At 46.5% G+C, this 21,660-nt stretch overlaps 1 long non-coding RNA gene across 1 annotated transcript; it reads left to right on the top strand.

The window, feature by feature from the left end:
* The first annotated feature begins 313 nt into the window (after positions 1-313).
* Positions 314-20,963, top strand: LOC139044885 (uncharacterized). Its single transcript, XR_011502292.1, has 5 exons — positions 314-662; positions 1,906-2,038; positions 8,846-12,464; positions 14,477-14,639; positions 17,641-20,963. It is a non-coding gene; the product is annotated as an uncharacterized lncRNA (long non-coding RNA).
* The last annotated feature ends 697 nt before the right edge of the window (positions 20,964-21,660 follow it).

The raw sequence follows: 21,660 nt of genomic DNA, 5'->3' as shown, positions 1-21,660 counted from the left end.
CATAATCCCTGTTTTGTCTATGAGAAAACTGAGGTTTGGCTGTTTGCCCAAGGTATCACCATCTGTAATTGGCTAAGCCATGATTAGAAATCCAGCACTTACCTATTATTCCACATTTTTTCTTCAATGACCAAGTGACTTAGCCTATGGGAAAGCCCATGATGCTGAGCATACTACAGAAAATGTTCATTTCTCTTCTGTTGGGAAGTTTGGTGGTAAAGCGGTATGGTTGACATCAGTAGATGACTCCATGATATTGTATCCATTTTTCCCTTCTTCCATAATAATAGATCTGACAAATTTTAGCTGGGCCCTGACCATCCCAAATAAAGATTACATTTCCCAGTCTGCTTTGCAGCTGCATGTGGCCATATGATTAAATAGGAAGTAAATGAAATTGTCACGTGCTCTTTTAGGAACCATCCCAAAAGATGATTGATGAGCACCCTTTTCTCTATACCTTCCTCCACGCACCTACCAATAACATGGGTGTGACGTCTGGAGCTCTGGCTGTGATCTCATACCATGGGGATGATCCTGGCCCTGGAGACGTTAGAGGAATGGACTGGAAGAGCCTGGATCCCCAGGGCATTGGCCAAGTGCCAGGCCTAGACTCTGACTTCCTGGCTTTCGTGTGAAGGAGAAATAAACAACTGTCTTATGTAAGCCACTGTTCTTTCAGATCTCTATTGCTTGCAACCAAAGTAATCCTAACTGATACAGCACAAAGAAAGTGGAGAGGGCACCTCAGAGGCAAAGTTGGCCTTCTTCACAGAAGAGCCAGGAGCTGGTCCTGATTCTAAGAAGGCCCTGGAGAGCCCACCAGAAGGGCCCTGGAGAGCCCAGCAATTGGAGCCATCAGGGAAACAGTTGAATGGGTTCTGCCAACATGACTCGCCCTGACTTGTGTCACTTCCCCCTCTGCCAGGCCTGCCCTGCCCACGATTTTATGGCACCTTTAGGAGCTGCCTGCAAAGACATGATGGTCCCACATAGGCACCCACAGTCTCTTGTCTTCTTAGTGGGAAGAAATGGCGTGTCACTAAAACTGTAATGAGGAACTCCCTTAAGGCACTGGGTTCTCTTCTCAGTGAGTGTGAGGAGAAAGTACCTTCTGTTCTGCTCCTCTGGGCTTGCAGTGCAAGAATAAAGCATGTCAATCTCTTCCACAGGGACCGACAAGGCATGGTGCAGAGCCTCTCAACTCGCTAGAGATTTAAAATTCAGCTTTGCCTCCTCCTAGGCCTCTGGAGGAAGGGAACATTTCATTCTCCTGCAGATGTAGAGCAGGCTTGGGGGGCCTGGGGGTGGCATTATTGGCAGGGAGGGGAGCTTTGAGAGTCCTTGAATGAAGCCGCCGACAGAGGTGTTGTTCTCTGGCAGGACTGCGTTGGCCTCAGCTGCCAGGTGCCCACTCCTGGAGTCTGGCTGCCTTGGGGAATGTCCTGGCCTGGCCACATCCTTGGCTATGTGATCTGGGATACAATGTTCATGTGCTCAGTTCCCCGCCAGTAAAATGGAGGTTATGACAGTTCCTGTCTCCAAAAGCTGTTATGAAGACTGAATGATATATTCCAAGCACAGCTTTTAGATGCCTGGCACACAATAAGCACTCAATAAATGTTGCTTGTTATTATTGCTATGAAGTAATAATAATACAAGGTAACCCTCAGAGTCTTACCATGTGCCAGGCACTGTAGTAAGTACTCCATGTATATAAACTCTTTTGGTCCTCACAACTCTAGGAGGATTACTAATATTACTCCCACCCCCATTTTATTGATAAGAAAACTGAGGCACATTTGGGGCCCAACCCTAAGCAGCTGCTCCACTGTCAGTGCCCTTGAAAAAGGAAGAAGAAGGGTATCCTGACTCCTTCCTGATGCTGGCCTCCTGTTTCCCAAGCACACCTGGCTCCTGCCCGCCTCGGCCTGCCTCGTTCCTGCCATCCACCTCAGCTGGCTCCGGGACACCTTCTCAGCCCTGGCCGGACACCTGTTTCTCTATCACATAGCTCCCTGCTTCTATTTTCGCTTTGGTAAGGATTTATTTATTCCAAGGTTCGCTTATCTTCTCTCTTTCTCTCTCCACAGATTAGACTGTAAGCTCCATGGAGGCAGGGAGACCATCTCCCCATGCAATGCTTGGCATGCAGTAGGCATGCAATCAATATTGCAGGTGTCACCAGGTCTGGGTAGAACTGAGAGAAGGGATCCCCCACAGCCGTGTGCCCCTGCATGCATCAGCCCCTCCCCTGTGCTGAGCAGAGCTGGCAAATGTGGAGCCCTTGCTGCATGTCGGGCCCTACTGAAAGCACTGACGTGCATCATCTCATTTAACCTCACAGCCACCTAATGGAGTGTATCCTAATCTGCTCAGGCTGCCGTAACAAAGTACCATGGACTGGGGAGCTTAGACAACGGAAATTGATTTTTTCACAATTCTGGAGGCTAGAAGTCCAAGATCAAGGTGTTGGCAGGTTGATTTCTCCTGAGGCCTCTCTCCTTAGCTTGTGGATGACCTCCGGCATCTTCATATGGTCTTCCCTCTGTGTGTGTGTCCTAATTTCCTCTTCTTATAGGGACACCTGTCATATTGGATTAGGGCCCACCCCAACGACCTCATTTTACTTTAATTACTCACCTCCAGATACAGTCACATTTTGAGGTCCTGGGGTTTAGGACTTAAAGATATGAATTTGGGGGCGACACAATTCAGCCCATAATAGGGTGCAAGCTATTACTATCCATTTTTCAGTGGAAGAAACTGAGGCACTGAGAGACTGGGTAGCTCACCCAGGTCCACAGCTAACAGAGGGCAGAATTTGAGCCATAATAGCCTGACGTCACAGCCTGCGCATGGAACCACTGCCTGTCCCCACCACAGCCTGCAGAGGCAGGTCCCAGGCCATCAGCTTCTCTCTACAGCCAAAGAAATCAAGACTCAGAGTGACACTTCTTGCCCAAGGCCACTTAGCTGACAGGTGGCAGAGTGAGAACTCTAACGCAGGTGTTCTGGCTCTGAGCTTAACTTCCTTCCACAACCCCACCTCTGAGTCTCTAAATCCGTCCCTTCTGTAGGGAGAGGAGATGGTAATGGGTCCCAAGAAGGTGAGGAAGAGTTTGGGAATAAAAAGCAAATTTGACTTTGGCATTATAGGGAGACTAATGAAAATACGATTTCCTCTAGCGCCTCTGACACATGCCTTTTATGAATGGCCCTTGTTATGGTTCAGAACTGCCCCAGGCAAGGCTGAGAAGAAGGCAGCAGAGTTCGCCTTCCTCCAAGATGCCCTCTCCCCACTTCCTGCAGCCTCCTTCCCTTGCAACAGCAATAGCTGCCATAATCATCCTAGCACTTTCTGAATGATTACCGTGTGCTAGGCACCATCCCAAGTACTTTAATGCATTAATTCATTTAATCTGCTCAGCAACTCTGTGGGGTATGGGGTGGCATTGTTATCATCCCTATTTTGTATATAAGGAAGTCAAGGCACAGCCATTTGCCCAGGGTCCCCCAGGGAGTAGTTGGTGGAGGCTGGATGTAACCCCAGGCAGCTGGCTCCCAGCCTAAGCTCTAGTCCACGCCACACCATGGGGTAGAGGGCTGACAGGGAGTTAGAGGGTTAACTCTCCCCATCTGCTCCTCCACTCCTTCATCTGCTCATTCATCCACTGAGAACTTACTGCATCTGTTCTACCTGCTCTGACCCAGGCCAGCACCAGCTTCCTCCCTGTAAGGCCTCCAGTCTCGGAGGTCAAGAGGCCCCTTAAAGAGGCAGCTGAATCCTGGATAATAGGAGTGTGTCCAAGATGCTCTGGGGCTCTATAGGGCAAGAATGGATATGCTGGGTCTTTAAGGGTAGGTGGGAGTTTGTTGGGCAGAGAAAGGGATATTGCCGCAAGAGCAATGGCTGATGTGTATGGAGATAGGGGCTGGGTGGGTAGGAGGAGAGCCCGGAGATGAAGCTGGCTGGGTGCCATGCTTGGGAGGAGGTTTCATCCTAGAGGCTATGGCTTTTGAAGGCACTTCTGGGATTTGAAGCAACATGGTCTACCAGCTCAGTAGTAGCTTCCCCTCCTACTTAGACTGAGATCCCACGTCTCCACTGTGGCTAGAAAGCTGGACATGACATGGCCTCCCAGCCCAGGCTCCTGACTTCTAGCCTCATCCCCCATCCTTCTCTCCCTCCCTGTCTGCATCCAGCTCTTCCTGCCTTCCTGCTTGGCCCCAAACAGGCCAAGCAAATGACCTAGACATTGGACTTGCCACTCCCTCCACCTGGAACTCTCTTCCCCTTCAGCGTAGCTCTGCTTAATAGGCTAATTACATTCAGAAGAGCTCTAGTATGGCTCTTAATAAACACTTGTTAAATGAATGAATGAGCTCTACTTCATTATATTCCAATTCACTGAAAGGAAGTATACAGACAGCTCTCAGCCATCCAATTGTGCTGAATAATTAACCAGGACACGCCGTCCCCCTTTGGGCTGCCCTGATCACCCAGTTAACTCTGGGCTTTTCCTGGCTTGCCAGCACAGCCTCCAGAGTGGGTCTGGGCTGCAGTCGAAACGCAGCTGCTTAGCAATTGAGCTAATAACCCCGCTGCTGCAGACATAGCTCAGTGGCAGAAGAGAAGCCGTGAAATTGCCTGAATTGAGAAGCTGCCGGGAAAGTAAAAGCGGTCTGTCAAAACCCAACCTAAATTGGAAGACAAAAGGCAATTCCTTCTAGCACCTTCAGCATGTTTCTGATGCTGGTAAAGAGAGAGGGCACTCTCCCACTTCCCATCCTACCTACACCTCCCTCTGCCTCTGGGGGAGGGGGGAGGGGGAGAGTCACAGCAGCTGACAGGGGACCACGGCCTCAGGACAAAACGAAATCACTGGCCGTGTGATTAGGGAAACATGTTCCTGACAAATTCTGGATGGCCAAAATAGCAATACAGTCTTTGATGGAAAAGACAAAAAAAACTTCTTTCTTTCCCTGGAAGCAGCATGTCAAAATAAATTGTTTCGCTATTTATGAAGTCATTAGTGCGCACACTCTGGCATTGTCTCATCTTTATTTCTTGTCTATTTCAGAACCAAAAAACAGCCGTGTTCCCAAATCTTGCACCCTAACTCAGGGCTCAAGTTTTGTTTCTCGTGTTATTATTACTCTTTCCTGTTGAATGACAACATTAGCTGATTATAAATAAATCAAGGCCCCTTTCCAGCAGTTGCAGCTGAAAATTCATTTTTCAGGATCAAGCCGGATTGCAGTGTGTCTTCACTAACAGAGGGTGGAACAGTTAAGCCATTTACGCCCAGAATCCTGGTAAAGAAATTGGGGCTTAACGATCCCTGAAACAGCTACTCTTTTCTCCCCTAGAAGGAGAAAAAAACGTGACTCTCAATTTTAAATGTGAACTAACAACTGGTTTGGAAATTGTTATTCAGAGAGGGTGGCCGTGGGGAACTCTGGAAAGCAGATGTCTTCACACCGAAGGAGAGAGATTTTTCTCTTAGGAAAAGCTCAGGTAGCCCCTGAGAGATGCTGCAGATGAAATTCGGACGCCAAGTTTCCTATGATTCTGTGCGTGCCGACGGTGGGTTTTACAGGCCCGGAATGTCCAATCTGCGAGGAGCCCTTTGGGGGTTAGGTAATCATCTGGCAGATTCTGAGGGCTCTCCTGGCAATGGGTTCAGGAGGTTTACTCCTTGAAGATTGCAAGGCAAAGCGATTTCCCAATATTTGCAAATTGGCATGCTGTGAAGTTTTTGAACAGGCAGATGGGGTGTTGGAGAGCCCGGAGCAGCGCTGGCTTGAACCGCCCCCCCCCCCCCGCCCCCATTCAGGGGGGCGCGCTGAGCCGGTTCTCCAGCTGAGCACTAGATGGCGCCAGCAGCCTTTCTGGGCTGAGCTGCCTCCTCCAGCACGGCCAGGTCTGAAAAGCAGGCTCTGCTTTCTCATCGCGAGGGAAAGAAGTGATTGTGAACCCAAGTCCGAGACGGCTTTCCTTCGCCTCGTGAGCACGCAGGGTGTATGCGTGAGATCAGTGATGTGTCCAGTCCTGGATGGCAGCATGCGGCTGGTCCAAAGTTAAGACCCACTGCTTTGCTCTGTCGTGCTCTGCTTTCCAGTTGCTTCTTGCAGGGAGGGAGGGCTGGTTTCCTCATGGAGATTCTTATCTTGCCTTTCTCTCTTCCAGCTATTGGAGATCTTCCCTAAAGATGTTACTCTTCCGTTGTGGCAGAAGCTGGTTGTTGTCCCCAAATACTCGTTTTCTCCTTCTTCTTCCCCTATATAACGTGAAGGCTCTGAGCAGCCAAGAGTCACACCACACGTGGGAGTCACCACCCACAGGATGGGGAGAAGCACTGAGAGGCTCTTGGGGGAGTCTGGAGGAGCTTGCCCATCTCCCAGTTTTTTGCCTCATATCTGTGGTGTGAATGCTGTGTCTGAAGTCAGACATTATTCCCCAAACTTGGGTGGTGTCTCCATGTACAAAGGGACATGAGAATTACTTGTATAAGACCTCAAGTTGAGGTAGTAGTTATGTCATATCATTCTTGGTCAGTCCCAGAACTTTTTGTTTGTCTGTTTACTCGTTTCTAATCCTCATTCTTTGCTCCATGGGCAACTATGTATGTGATTCATAGGTATCCTTGAATTCATGTTACCTTTGGGAAAAAAATTGTATTCTTGACATACATATGTGTATATATATGCATTTGAGTAGACATGTACTTAAAACACATCCACACCTCTTTAGTCTAACATCAACGTTGCAAATTAGAAGTCCAAAGCCCGAGGAAGATAGACAAAGAGATCAAGGTTTCATATGGGTTGGAGGCAGAATTTGGCCTCCATCCCAGGCATCTAGACATCCCAGGCATCTAGACTCCTTCCACCAGAGTGTGCATATATTTTTAATTCACGTAAATGATTTATTAGTCAAGATCTCTCAAGAAAATCAGAAACCACTCTAGGTCTTTCAAACAGAGGGAATTTAATATAGGGCATTGGTTAAACAAGTGATAGGAGAACTGAGAAGATAAACATGATGATAAAGGGACCCAGAGGTTATCCACCACAGGAAACCACCACCATCACCACCCCTGGGGCTGACGGGACAATGGGAAGAGTGCTGTTACCAGAATCCAGAGCTGGGGCTTACATCTGGGGCCCTAAAGTGGGGACTCCTGGTAGGATGTGAAACAAATGGGGAAGGAACCATCTGGAGGGAGCCAGAGCCACAGAAAAGGCAGAGGGGCTGTGGGAGATACCACAGGAAACAGAAAGGGAGGAACACCCTGGCTCTCCCTTCCTCCTACCAGAGCTTCCCATTGCCACAACCAGCCCTGAAGCTGGAGGCAAGAGAACTAGGAATTTCATTCCCTGTGATATGGAGGAGAGCAGGAGAAGGACCAAGATGGATTGAGAACAAACTGGCAGTTCATGGGCAGAATGGCGGGTGGTGAAAAATGTGTGTGTGTGTGTGTGTGTGTATTTAGTATAGCATTGAGGTGAAGTGTGTAGGCTGCCTGGTTCAAATCTCAGCTCCTCCCTTTGCCAGCTGTATAACATGGGCAAGTTACCGAACTTCTCTGTGCCTCTGTTTCTTCCTCTGTACGTTGGTGATATTAAGGATGTGTATATACCTCCTGGGATTGGTGAGGTCTAAATGAGTTAGTCTATGTCACGTACTTAGAAGGTGCCTGGCACAGAGAGAGCATTCAGCCTCATCTACCATGTTTTTTAATGATCCGTCTGTGTTCTGTGTATGTGCATCAGTGTGTGGCTTCTAATTGCTGCACACGTTCCCCTGGTGTGTGCCCACCACAGTCTATCCAAGGAAGCATGAGGCACCTCTGGTCCTCTGTCCACTTTCATTTTGGATGACTAGAGGGGTAGAGATGTATTGAATTAAGGCAAGACTGTCTTTCAGGAACAGCATTAGATGCTGCACGTAACTGCTGCGTGAGAGTGTTCTGCAACCCAGGACGGCACCTGAGGGTCAGCTTCAAAGCAGGGACTCTGAAGCCTTTGTCCATGAGATTTGGACTAAAAGCACTTGGCAAAATTCCCTTGACTGAATTTTAACCTTTCATAAATGAAAATAACTTGTCTGTGTTCTTCCATTACAGTGTAAGTCCCATGAGGGTAGAGTCCATGTCTCGTTTCATTGATTGAATCCTTCCCCCCATCCTCAGAGCTGCCCTGTGAGTTAGGCATTGTTATCAGCTGGGGAAACTGAGGTTCAGAGGAGTTAAGAAACATCTGGTGGCTGAGCCAGGGTTGGACCCAAGCCTGGGCTTGGTCGTCCCACCACACTCCCTGGACTGTTAAGAGGGTAGCAGGGAGCCCGGCCTGTGGAGTGGCAAGTCACCTTTTGTTTGTGCCTGGGAGCGTGGGTTGATGCCATGGGCCTGGAACTTGAGTGAGGAATGCCAGGATCTGTTGCAGACAGCCAAAGGGCCACAGGCGGAGTCAAGATGGGGTCAGAGCCAAGAGTGTGTGAGAAGTGACTCCAGGTCTGGAATCATTGAGGGGAATGCTGGGAATCTTTGCCTGAGGGCGGGGCTCGTGGGTGGAGAATCAGGCTTAAAGGACTGGGTCCTGGTGGGAGGACAGATAGTTGGCACCTTCATATGATTTCATTGAGTGGTTACCATAATGCCCCATTGTGCCATTGTAAATGTTCGCATGTTGTAGTGGAAAGCTCTGAGACTTCCCCAACTGGAAGATTTGAACTAATTCGTGGCTCAGCCAGTGGACAGCATGGTTCATTTGGACAGTTGCTCTGCGCTTCCAAGCGTGGATGTGTGGAACATTTATCTGTGCCTTATTGTCTCCGCAGGTCTGGAGTCAATGCTAACGTGAGCAGATTCATTTTCCTAAAGCACCATTTCTATCGTGCTGTGCCTGGATTAGAACCCAACGATGACAGCCCATTACCTCCACAGAAAAGGCCGAATGCCACATTTGGAAAGATATCAGCGTTCTCTGCAGTCAGCCCTCGGCCTGCCTTTCCAGCCTGGCCTTCCTCCACCTCCCACATGTGCTCTAAGTACATTGGTTCATTCATTTAACATTTATTGAGTGCCTACTGTATACTGGGCACTGCTAGGTTATGGCAATTAAGATTTGGGCTAAGCTATGGTTTGAATATTTGGGTGTCTCGCCCCCCCACCCCTGGGTCCTCCACCAGATTCATATGAAGGAATTCGAATCCCCAAAGTGATGATATTAGGAGGTGGGGCCTTTGGGAAGTGCTAAGTCACACAAGTGGATCCCTCATGGATGGGACCCCACAGAGCTCCCTCACTCCTCCCACCATGTGCAGTTATAATGAGAAGCTGGCAGTCTGCAGCCCAGAGGAGGACCCTTATCATCCAACATGCCGGCTCCTTGATTTTGGACTGCCAGCCTCCAGAGCGGTAAGAAATAAATTTCTGTTGTTTTTAAGCTACCTGATCTCTGTATTGGTGTTTAGCAGCCTGAATAGACTAAGACAGGCTACAAATAATAAAATAATCGAGAACACAGTGTGTATTAGCTTCCTGTGGCTGCCATGACAAAGTACCACAAACTTGGTGGTCTAAAACCACAGAAATTTATTCTCTCACAATTCTGGAGGCCAGAAGTCTGAAATCCGGTGTCAGCAGAGTTGGTTCCTTCTGGACGCTGTGAGGGAGAATGCATATCATGTTCTCACCCAGCTTCTGGGGGCTGCCCACAACCCTGGCATTCTTTGGCCTATAGATGGATCACTCCAGTCTTCGCCCCCAGTGTCTTCTGTCACCTTCTCCTCTGTGTCTTCTTCTCTCTTTCTCTTCTCTTATAGGGACACTTGCCATTGCACTTAGGGCACACCTGGATAAGCCAGGATGATCTCATCTAGAGATCCTTTACTTAACTACATCCACAAAGATTCTTTTTCTATCTGCAAAGGTCCCGGGGTGAGAATATATCTTTTATGGGGACACCATTCAATTCTTCTCATTTAACAAAAAATTTGGAGGTCTGCAGCTACCAGCTCTCGATTATTCTCTCACCGGCCTGCAGTTCTGTTGAACTTCCCCTGGCTGTGCAAGATAGCTGCCTCAGTTCATATGTTGTGTCTGCATTGGGGGTGGCAGCATCTGTTCCATCTGTCCCTGTTGTCACAGCTTCCTTAGAACCCCACCCAGCAGACCTCTCCTTATCCAGAAGAAAGGCCAAGAACATGAGACTTGAGCTTTTCCTGCCTCCGAGGTAGAGGAGGACAAGGCAGCAGCAGTTGGGCATGAGTGATGGGTTGGCCAGCCAGCCGTGTCTATCATTGATGGGGGACCCAGTGACCAACACACACTCCCTGTCCTCAGGGAGCTGAGAATTATTGTCTCATTTAACTCTCATGACATCCTTGTCTTGAGGTTTGTTTGGCTGCAAGAAATAGAATCCACTGGTGGTGGACCCTGCAATGCACTGCCCAGAGCCCCCTTCAATGAAGGACCTGCTGCCCAGCTACTGGGGTGCTGTCAGCAGACCACCTTCAGCTGTCAGACTCCTTGGGAACTGACTCAGCTGCAAAGAGTGGCCTCGCCCAAAGTCACATCTTTCCCAGAGAGTCCCACATCCAATGACAGATCCATATAGACCTGGCCATTTGGGCCCAACTGGGACAATTTTGGGAAGGATCATTCTAACTCCAGAGCTTTCCATGATGTTATGGGCTGAATGTGCCCCTGTCCCATTCTTGTGTTGAAGCCCTAGGACCTCAGAATGTGACTGTTTTCAGAGATAGGGTCTTTAAAAAGGTAATTAAAGTAAAATGAGGTCATATGGGTGGGCCCTAATCCAATATGACAGGTGTCCTTATGAAACGGAGAAATTAGGACACAGACACAGACGGGGGAAAGCGAGGTGGAGAAATCAGAGGAAGACAGCCATGTGCAAGCCAGGGAGGGAGGCCTCAGAAGGAACCGACTCTGCCGACACCTTGATCTCAGACTTGTAGCCTCCAGAATTGTGAGAAAGTAAATTTCTGTTGTTTAAGGCCCCCAGGCTGTTCTCTGTTGTGCGGCCCTGGCAAACTAATATACACGAGTTGGCCAAGATAACGGGCCATCACTGAGGGGTTTTAATCCCGAGCAACATGATATAAATGGTGCTTTAGGAAAATGAATCTTCTCTCGTTAGCATTGACTCTAGAGCTCCTGAGAACAAGGCATAGCTATTTGATCCTAATTCAAATAAATCAAGAGTGAAAGACAATCAGGAGACATTAAGAGAAATTTGAACTCTGAAGTTTTGAATGATGGTAAGGAAATATTGTTAATAATTTTAGGTGTGATGACTGTCTAGTGATTATGTTTGAGAAAAAAATAGTCCCTATTTTTTAGAGATACATACTGAAACATTTATGGATGAAATGATGATATCTGGGATTTGCTTCAAAATATTCCAGGAACAGGGTGTGGGGAGAATAAGTGGGATATAGATGAAAAAAGGTCAGCCATGTGTTGATAATTATTGAAGCTGAGTGATAGGTACCCAGGGGTTCATTTTACTATTGTGTCTACTTTTGAATGTGCTTGAAAATTTCTACAATAAAAAGCTTAAAAGCAAACATTTGTGATGAAAAATTATCCCATTTCCACAAGTGGGGAAACAGAGACTCTGAGAGGTTAAGTAATATGCCCAAGGCTCCACGGTTATTTGGGGGCAGAAATGGAAGACAGTCATCAGTTCCAACTCAGGAGATGGCGAGTTCACCACTGGGCCACCTTCTGTTCTCACCTGTCCACAGTTCACGTTTTTCTTCTCTTAATAGTGTCTTGACTTTTCTTGGGGGACCAAATTCCCTAATTCTTCGTCCGTGTCTGGCTCCAGCTCCAGGGCTGGGTAAATAACCCAGCCTCGAACTGTCAGATTATTCTACCCTTCTCTCATAGTGGTTGGCTCAAAGAAGGCAGGAGATCTGAGTTGATCCAACAAGACTCAATCCTTGGAGTTTTCCAGAAGGAGAAGCTCTTGTTCCTTTGGAATTGCTAAAGAATAATGGCAGCAACGAGAATAATATATATTGAAAGCTTGTTTTAGGCACTTTACACATGTTAACCATTATGTTACTTAATTATTACTATTATTAATTATCCCCCTTTTACTGAGATCATTGAGGTGCAGAGAGGTTAAGAGACCTGGTGAAGATGTGGAGCTGCTGGAGGCCACCAGATGAAGAGAATCTCCCTGAAGTGAGGTCAGCACTACAGGAAAAAAATAAATGCAAGAAGGAGATGAAGTCCTGATGACATCATTTGAGTCCCTGGATTTGAGTCCCTGGATTCAGCCAATACTTTTTCTTTATTAGTACAAGCCAATTTGAGCTGGGTCTCTGCACTTTGCTACTCAAGGAGACTTGGTCCCTAAAATCATGGAGGACCTCGAAAGCCAGGGGCAGGGGAAGGGAGAGAATGAAAGGAACCTATCATAAGGTAGGCATTGTGCCAGAAGCTTTACGTACATTACCTCATTTCATCATTATGACAACCTATTAGATGAGTAATGTTCTCATTTTATAGATTAGGAAAATGAGGTTACCAAGGGTTAAGTCAATTGGTTCCTTCTGGGCCAGGTACTCTGATGGGTATTGAGAATTCAAAGATATCAGCAATAATAATAGCAATAGCTAACATTTATTGAGTGCTTACTGTATGCCAGGCACTGTTCTAAGTACTTGACATGACTTGTCTCACTTAATCTGCTGACCAAATTTGTAAACTAAGTTTTATCATCATGCCTATTTTATGGATGAGGAACTGGAGGCACAGAGAAGTCAGGTAATGTATTCAAGGGCATGTGGCTAAGGATGGAGATGGGGTGACTTCAGGAGCCAGGACCGTAACGTGACACCATGCTGCCAACTTTCCCTTCAAGATGTTCAAGATAACTTGCCCTCAGGTCACACAATGCAGTCCAGACTGTCTGCCTGACCCTAAAGCTCACACTCTTTCCTTGGCCTCATAGTGCGATTGCACATTAGAGTGGAATTAGATTTGGGTTTTACAGGAAATCAGGAGCCCTGGAGTGATTTCGGGGGGAAATTATGTTCTCCTCAAGATCAGACCATCTTTCAAAGAAGGCCTGAGTCCTTCACTGTATTTACACTGACGACAAGTATCCCTATAAACAGCTCCCCAGGGCCACACCTTAGCGTGGCGTACACTGTGTGCCATGACACACAGAAGTGGGTTTCATTTCTGCTTTTAAGGAGAGAGCTTCCTGTGTGTCCCAGCCCCTTGCAGCAGGACACAATGTTGGCCAGCCTACAGGACTCAACTTTGCACATCTTCTTTCAAACTGCCAACATCCCTTACCCACCTATTCCGGTAACAGCTCTCCTCTTTCCTTTGGCAATTGACCCTCCTCCATTCTACATGGGTGTGTTGGGGCTGCTGATCATAGGACTCGCCTTCTCTGGCCAGAGGGTAGGTTTTCCTGGGCTGCAGTGATGGGTTCATGGAGTGGGAATGTTACTCTAGTAAGATCAGACTCTTCTGGGACTTTCTGTCTGGCTCTGGGAGAGAAGAGCTTACTTTTTACTGAGATTGGATGATGTAAACCTGAACCTGTCTGTGATGATACTCGCCCTCTCCCCTCCACACCACAAAGCCACGTGGAGGAAGCGCATCTTCTGTAATAGTAATGAGCCTGATATCCCAAGAAAAACATAGCTGAGAAATGGACACAGAGAGAGAATAATATTGAGTCTCTGCATCCAGTCACGCCTGAAATCAACTCCATTCCAGGAACTCCCAGTTTCTGGAGTCAATAAATATTCTTTTCACTGAAATTGGCTTGGCCTGAGTTTCTGTTGCTTGCAACCCTAAGAGTTCTGGCTAAGACTTGCTTCATCACCCAGAGGCTTTCCTATTCACAGCTTGTCCCTCTGGCTTTTCTCACTTTTAACTTTCACAAATAGTAATAAGTCAAGAATGTGCTTGAAGATCTAACTACAAGGAGACTGACTGCAGAATTATTTATTATGGAAAAAACTTAGAGGACCTGTTACAAGGGATTGTTCCCCTGTACGATAAACTAGCGCTCCCAGGTCTAATGAGTTTGAGGGTAGAAAGTGACATCCAGTGATATTAATGCCCCAAATATGATATTCACGCAGAGGTTCAGCTCCACCCAGAATTTCCCCTGGTTATGTCTCGGGGTGCCCATGGTGGTGTCCCACATAAGCTCAAGCACAGGCTCGCTTGTATTTTTCAGCTCTGTCTCCCTCCTTTGAGGAAGGAGGCTGCCACTGCCTGGGCTCTCTGGGAAAAGACTGTTCCTATGTGTGAGGCTGTCCTCTGGGGTTGCTGCTTTGGGGCATCAGAGCCGGGCTAGGTCTGTGGGGGTGGGAGAAGCTGGGAATCTCCCTGGAGTGGGCTATGGTATTTATGTTTCTTTTTTCTCTGTTCAACAAGCTTCCTCATTTCCTTTTTTCTGCTAATAGATTCCATGACCCAGGCCACAGGAACAGACCCATGACCCAGACCTGATTAGTCAGAGCTCCCTCTCCCCCTGACAACAGTGAGTGGTGAAGAAGTGACATGGGACCCAAGCAGGACAAATTAAGATGCATCTCTGGAATTGATCTCCGAGACCCAGGCAGAAAGGTACTCTCTCTCTCTGAATGTGTCTACTTACCAGATTACTAGTTTATTATAAAAGGACAGAACTCAGGAAGAACCAGGTAGAAGAGATGCGTAGGGCCAGATGTGGGGAGAAGGCACAGAGCTTCCAGGCCCTCTCCGAGCTCGCCACTGTCTCCCTGAATCTCCATGTGCTACCCAACCTGGAAGCTCCATACTCTCCCTTTTCATTGTGGTTTCTAAGCTGGAGCTCATGGAGCTAAAACTGTAATAAGAAAACCCAGGAGCTGTTGGATGGCCTGTGTTTTACCTTGCGGAGGGAGGCACGGAGAAAGCTGGTTCACAGAGAATAGGGAGGAAGCAGATGTGCAGAGTAGCAGACAGGAGAGACAGTCTTGGCAGCCTCCCATCTAGCTCCTGATTCTAGATCTTTCCTGAGGTTCTGCTGCATCACTGACCTCGGGCTGCAGTAGACACCCTGGAATCTACACAATCAACTCCCAATTTTTGCTGAAGCTCACTTTAATTGGTCTTTGCTTTTTGGCCACCTAAAGGGTCCTAACTAATCCATGCACTATTCTCCTTTCTTCTTCAGATACCTGTGCACAAAACTCCTCCCCTCTCCCTTAGTCACCCGGAAACAATGCCCCCAAGGAAACCAACACTAGCAAACCAATCCCTAGGCCGCCGGCCCCAAGCCTGGCAGCATAGCCAGCCAATGAAATCCCTTCAAACACAACCTAGAACTCACAATTCCTTCTACATTAGGTCTAAATATAGTAACAACCACTAATGCTAACTTGCTCCACATTGTCAGATATGGAGGAAATAGAAGAGCCAGTATGCAAACCTATGTCCCTCTATATAGGAAGGGATTTAACCCTTCTATATATTTTCTATATTTGCATATCAACCAGCCTTTCAGAGATTTATCTCAAAGAAGTAATCTGTGAAACGGTTGTAGTCCTGGCGGTAAGGAGCTGAGCAGGGCCTCCTCAGTTCGCCCGGCCAGAACTTCTCTGGTTTTATCAGCAGGAGGGGACCAGGTGCCCCCACCATTCCCCCTTCACAGTTGGAGCATCAGTGGACACTCAGAGCAGACAGTGGAGCACAGGGACTCGGGCACTCACCAGCTCAGCTCCAAAGGTCTCCAGGCACAAGGATAATGGAAGCCAACCCTGAGGTGAGGGGACATAGGTTCTGTGTGAGGAGATAAACCCGCCCAGAGTGTGCAGGGTGTGGGGACATGGCCACAACCAGAGAAAAGGGGCTCTCTCAGACAGCTGCTGCCTGGCTGGGGTCTGCCTCAGTGGTGAAAGGGCCCAGGAGTTGGGAGGCGATGGTCCTTGAGTTGCTCATGTAGGCCAGAACCCCGCCCTGTGCCACCAGACCCCTCCCAGGAGTAGTCGTCTCTGGGTAATTTTCTAGGTCACTCATGACCCTCCAGATTCCAATCTGGTGATTGGAACTTGATTTCTGATTTCGACAGGCCTTGGTTTGCCTGTGACAACTCTCTGGACTTTTCTAGATACTTCCAGCTCAAGCACTCTGGGTTTGTATGATTCCTTGGATGTAAACCTCAGGGGCAGTTACTCTGGCTTTTCACACTTCAGTTGTGTGTTATTAAAAGAAACCTATTGACACCTTTCCGGTGTGTGAGAGAAGCATCTGAGAAAAATCTTGCGTATGCCAAGGATAACCACAGTTACCGTCCCAGTGGGAATCCTCTTTCTAGTTCTCCTTTCATCCCAAGGACAGTGGGCAGGCACTGAGGAAAGCTCTGACAAGAAGGGTCGTGCTCCTGCCTCCACTCTATCCCACCAGGGCTCTCTCCTCGCCTGCTAACAGGCTTGCAGTTCCCTCTGCTGTGGAGCCCAACCCTCGATTTAGCCGGCTGTTCACTCCTCACACGCCAGGGCTGGGTTTATGCATGGGGACATCACAGATCATGATCCGTAACCTCGGTGGGTCCTCGGTGCTTCCAGGGAGCCTTCTGAGCACCAGTGCCCCCTGATTTCCCACAGTCCTTCACAAGCCGCCTCTCTATGGGCCCAGGATGTGACCCCTCCCATACTTCCCAGAGAGAATAGCCATCAGAAGGGCCATCCCTACTCTTGCTGGCCCCACCCCTCCTTGCCTCCCCTCCATCCCAGAGCTCTGTCTGCGGAGCTCCTCTTCCTGTCTAGGGCACTAATGCTCTGACTCTGCAGGAAAGACAGCTATTATTTATGATCCTCCCTCTTTTCTCTCCTAAACCATCTATATTAGAGTTCTCCAGAGAAACAGAACCACGAATAGGATGTGTGTGTGTGTGTGTGTGTAGAAAGAGAGAAATTTCAGAAACTGGCTCACATCATTGTGGGGGCTGGCAAGTCTAAAGTCTGCAGGGCAGCTGGCAGGCCGGAAACCTAAGGAAGACTTGATGTTGCAGCTCACACCTGAAGGCAATCTGGAGGCAGAATTCCCTCTTCCTTGGGAGACCTCAGTCTTTTTTTCTGAAGGCCTTCGACTGATTAGATAAGGCCCACTGATATTATGGAGAGTAATCTTTACTCCAAATCTACTGTTTCAAATATCAATCTCATCTAAAAAGTGCCATCTAGACTGGTGTTTGACCAAATATCTGGATAACGTGGCCTGGCCAAGTCGACACGCCAAACATGCACCATCACACCATCAGCCATAACAATGGTCAACAGTTAATGTGTGTTTACCAAGTGCCAGTCACTGCACTGAGTTCACCACATACAATATCTTATTTAACCCTCCCAATAACCCCATGAGGTAGGCCCTACTGTTGTCCTCATTTTACGGAATGAGGATATTAAGTTACTTTGTGAGTGGCAGAGCTCTTATTCAAATCCGAGTCTGACTAATTCAGAAGATTATGCTCTCAACCTCTAATCTATGCCACATCCCAAGTGTTCTCTCTATTCCCTATTTTTATTCTATGATTGTACACATTGAAATCTCTCTGATTAAACAAAACAAAAACTTCCCATTATCTCTCTCCTCTCTTTCCCAGGGAAAAGTCTTTGAAAAAGTTGCCCGCTGTTCATGTCTCCGGTTCTTATCCTGCCTCAACCCACAGCATCCGGGCATCAGCCTCTACCAAGACGAGAAAACAATGTTGACCAAGGTCACTGATGATGTCCATACTATGAAAGCCAGTGGATGTGGCCCTTTCCTCTATGTATTTGTTATCACACAGTAGCAATTGTTCATTGTTAACAAAAAAAGTTAGAAAAAGCACTTCTGGTCAAGATGGTGTTGGTGTAAATAACTGTTTGTGGCACCCATTCTGCTAGAAACAAATGGCAGTAATGGATAAAACTTTTAAAAACTGAAGACATAAAAAGGCATAACTGAGCTCACAAACAAGAATCGTCTTTGTAGACCAGAAACAGAAAAGAAACGCCCAGCAGTGAGCGAGGCTGAGCCCTGGGCCTGCTGGCTCCTGAGGCAGGATGAGATGGGTGGGCTCTGGCTCCCTGTGGAACTAAGTTAGTCTGGCTCCTAGAAACAAGGACTAAACACATTCCAGGGGAGGCAGGGGCCAGGGTCCCACTCAAGGCTGGGAGTAGGACTGGTGGTTTCTCCACTTAGGTAGGACAAGAGACTGATAAATCTTCTTCTAAGCACTGCCCAAGGCTATACTTTACGTGAAGCTGAATGTTTGGTAGACAGAGGTCGGGACAACACAGGAACCAAGACCTGAACTGAGCCACCTGCTCGCTGAGTGAGCCCCCCACGTTGCCAGTAAGCACGAGCTACAATCATCAACGTAAGACTTAATGAGAGGTAGTGCTGAGAGAGGAAGCTACAAATTCCCAGACAAGGAAAGGGAAAGAGTGGAGAGAAAGAGAAGAAAAGAGAGAAGAGAGACATGGATCAAACTTATAAGGACTCTACAAACCAAACCAAAAATCCAACAGACACGAGGAAATCCAACTTTCACAGATGATAACCAACTATTGAGATGTTGTTCGCGTCAGGTGAAGCTAAAATAATAGAACAGTCTGAAAAAGAATTTAAAATAAATATATTTAAGGCATTTAAATAAGAAGGCAAAGGAATAATATGAAATAAATAAGAATTAAAAACTGTGAAACAAAAAATAGGCAGAAATGAACTTTTTTTAAAAAAAAGATGGATATGAAAAAGAACCAATTAGTAATCTTGGAAATATAAAATGCAGTCCTAAAATAAAAAATCTAATATGCTGGCTAAAATCTAAACTTGGTGCAGTCATGAAAAGAAGTGAGTTGAAAGATAACACCAGGGAGTTTACTCAAAACATGACAAAGGGAGACAAAAGTTTAAAAGTATGTCAGAACAATTAAGAAATATGGAGGATAGTTTGAGAGGCTACAACAGACAGAATATAGAAGTTGCAGAGAGATAGTAGAGAAAAACTAATATAGGAATAATGACTCAGAATTTTCCAGAATGGTAGAAAGACTGAGCCCTCCAGATTGAAAGTACATCCTGAGAGAAGCTGAAGAACAACCCAGATAGAAAGAAAATATTAAAGAGATTTTCAGGGAGAAGAATATGATTGCCTGGAAAGGACTGAGTAATTTTCTCATCAGCAACAGAAGAGGTCAGAGATGGCAATTACAACTTGAGTGGTACCACGTGCCGGACTCCACACCAAGTATTTTATGTGTCTGAACTAACTGAGTCCCAACAAGAATTCTGTAAGATAGGATTCTCATCGTCCCCTTACAGCTGAGGAAACCGAGGCACAGAGAAGTTCAGTAGTTCTTGCCCAAGTTCTTACAATTAATAAGAGGAGGCACTGGTACTCAAACTAAGTGATCTAGTTCCAGACGTTTATGACCACTGTTTATACAGCTTCTCGCTGTAGAGAAATATGTTCAAGGTAATGATGGAAAATAAATAACAACCTCTAATTTTAGCCCCAGATAAATTAAGAAATGCTTTGGAATACAAAGATTAAAAACATGTATTACTCATAGACATTCATTAATAGTTATTCATGTATATACTTCAACAAGAAGAAAAATTAACTAGGAGGGAAGGCATGGGGGTCAAGAAACAATGATGAATTGATCCTCCGTATTGGTACACTTAACTATGAAAGGTAAAGATATATAGAATGCTGTATCTGTTAAATAAAGAAAACATTATTTTCAAGTATATGTGGAACACTTAGAAAGTGATCATGTATTAGGTCACAATATTTTCAAATGATTAAAATAATAAGGTCCACGTCCCCTGTCCACAATGCAATTAAACTGAATGTCAAACGTCCAAAAGTTTGGAAACTAAAAAATACACTCTAGGGGCTGGCCCGATGGCATAGTGGTTAAGTTCACGTGCTCCACTTCAGTGGCTCACGGTTCACAGGTTCGCATCCCAGGCGCAGACCTAGCACTGCTTGTCAAGGCAGCTGTGGCAGCGTCCCACATAAAATAGAGGAAAGTATGGCACAGATGTTAGCACAGCGGCAATCTTCCTCAAGCAAAAAGATTGTTGCCAATCTTCCTTATGAAAAAAAAAAACAACAAAAAGAACACTCTAAACGAGAAATGAAATCATAATGGAACAGAAAATATTTTGAACTGAAGAACATTAACAACACTACATATCAAAACTTCAGTATACAGCTAAAGTGGTACTTAGAGCTGAACATCTCATTAGCTACTCAGTTGCCTCCCCTGCAAGCTGCCGATGTTCCCAGTTTTTTCCAGATCTTTCCATAGATATTCAAAACATATACAAGCATATACATATAGGCTTAGGAAGGTGCAGAACAGTGTGTATTAGTATGCTACCACTGGTATAAAACAGTTATAAGGAATATACACAAATTTCAATTAATAATACATGTTGAAGATTTTCATTTTTTTAATGATTGCATAGTATTAATTGTGAAACTTTAGAAGCATTTGCATTAATATCAGAAATAAGACAAGGATGCCCACTCCCAACCAACTAACTCTTCAATGTTTACTGGGCCTCCTAGCCAAAGAAATGACCAGGAAAATAAATAAGCAATAAAATAATTGGAAGAGAAGAGACGAAACTCCTCATCCGCAGATAGAGCAACCATCTGTACAGAAATGCCAAGAAAAACCCCAAGAAAATCTACTGTCAAATCATTAGAATGAATAAATAAGTTTAACAAGGTTGCAAGATGCAGGCAACATTTAATAAAATGATTGTTTTTATATACACCAATAACCAACTCAAAATTTTAACTGGAAAAAAAATCCCATTCATAGCACCATGGGTCACATTCTCTGATCATCATGAAACACAAGGAGAAAAGAATATGGCGCCTGCAGGCTCCAGCTGGAAAAATCCCAATAAAGCTTTTGTATCAGGTTGCTTCGTGTGCCATGCCTGAGCCAACGATGGCAGTGGGGAGAGAGGAGCTCTGTACTGAAGTCTACAGTGTCACACAGGGTTGAGGCAAGGAAGGAACGATTCTCTCAAAATGGGTGGGGAGGTTCAGCAGCAAAAGCATTTTTTATCTAGCACACATGTCTGCTCCCCCGGCACACAGTGAGCTCGTTAAGGGCAAAGGCGATGTCTAATTGTCCCTACAGCTCCTGGGCTTAGTGCCGTGCCTTACACGTGATAGAGCTCAACCAACGATCAACGAATGAGTGCGTGCGTGCAACCCAGGTCCAGCCAGCCTGGAGCATCCTCTCCTCTTCCCAAGGCCACCTGGGACCCCACAGCTTGGGACAGAAGCTCTTCACCAGGCCCCCACCAAGTGAGTAGGGAATGAGAGAAGTAGCTGTGACTGAGATTAATGTGACTGCTTGGGGGACCAATGTGACCATCGTCCAGGGCACTGCTGCTGGACCCCTGGGGGGCAGTGCTCAGAAATCTGCTCCCATTGAGCTTGGCTGCCTCTGCTAAGGCTAGTGGTTTCTGGGAGCATAGGGCCCTCTGCTCCTGGGAAATGAGGACAGCCTTTCATTCTGCCCAGCAATTTATGGGGGAGAGGAAGAACTGATTCTCTTTCATTTTATTGCCTAAGAGAAATAAGCAATCCAGCCTTTTAAAT

Source organism: Equus asinus, chromosome 3, assembly GCF_041296235.1.
Source record: "Equus asinus isolate D_3611 breed Donkey chromosome 3, EquAss-T2T_v2, whole genome shotgun sequence".
Classification (NCBI taxonomy): domain Eukaryota; kingdom Metazoa; phylum Chordata; class Mammalia; order Perissodactyla; family Equidae; genus Equus; species Equus asinus.
Note: the sequence above shows the minus strand (reverse complement) of the source record. Positions and strands in the feature narration are given on the sequence as shown.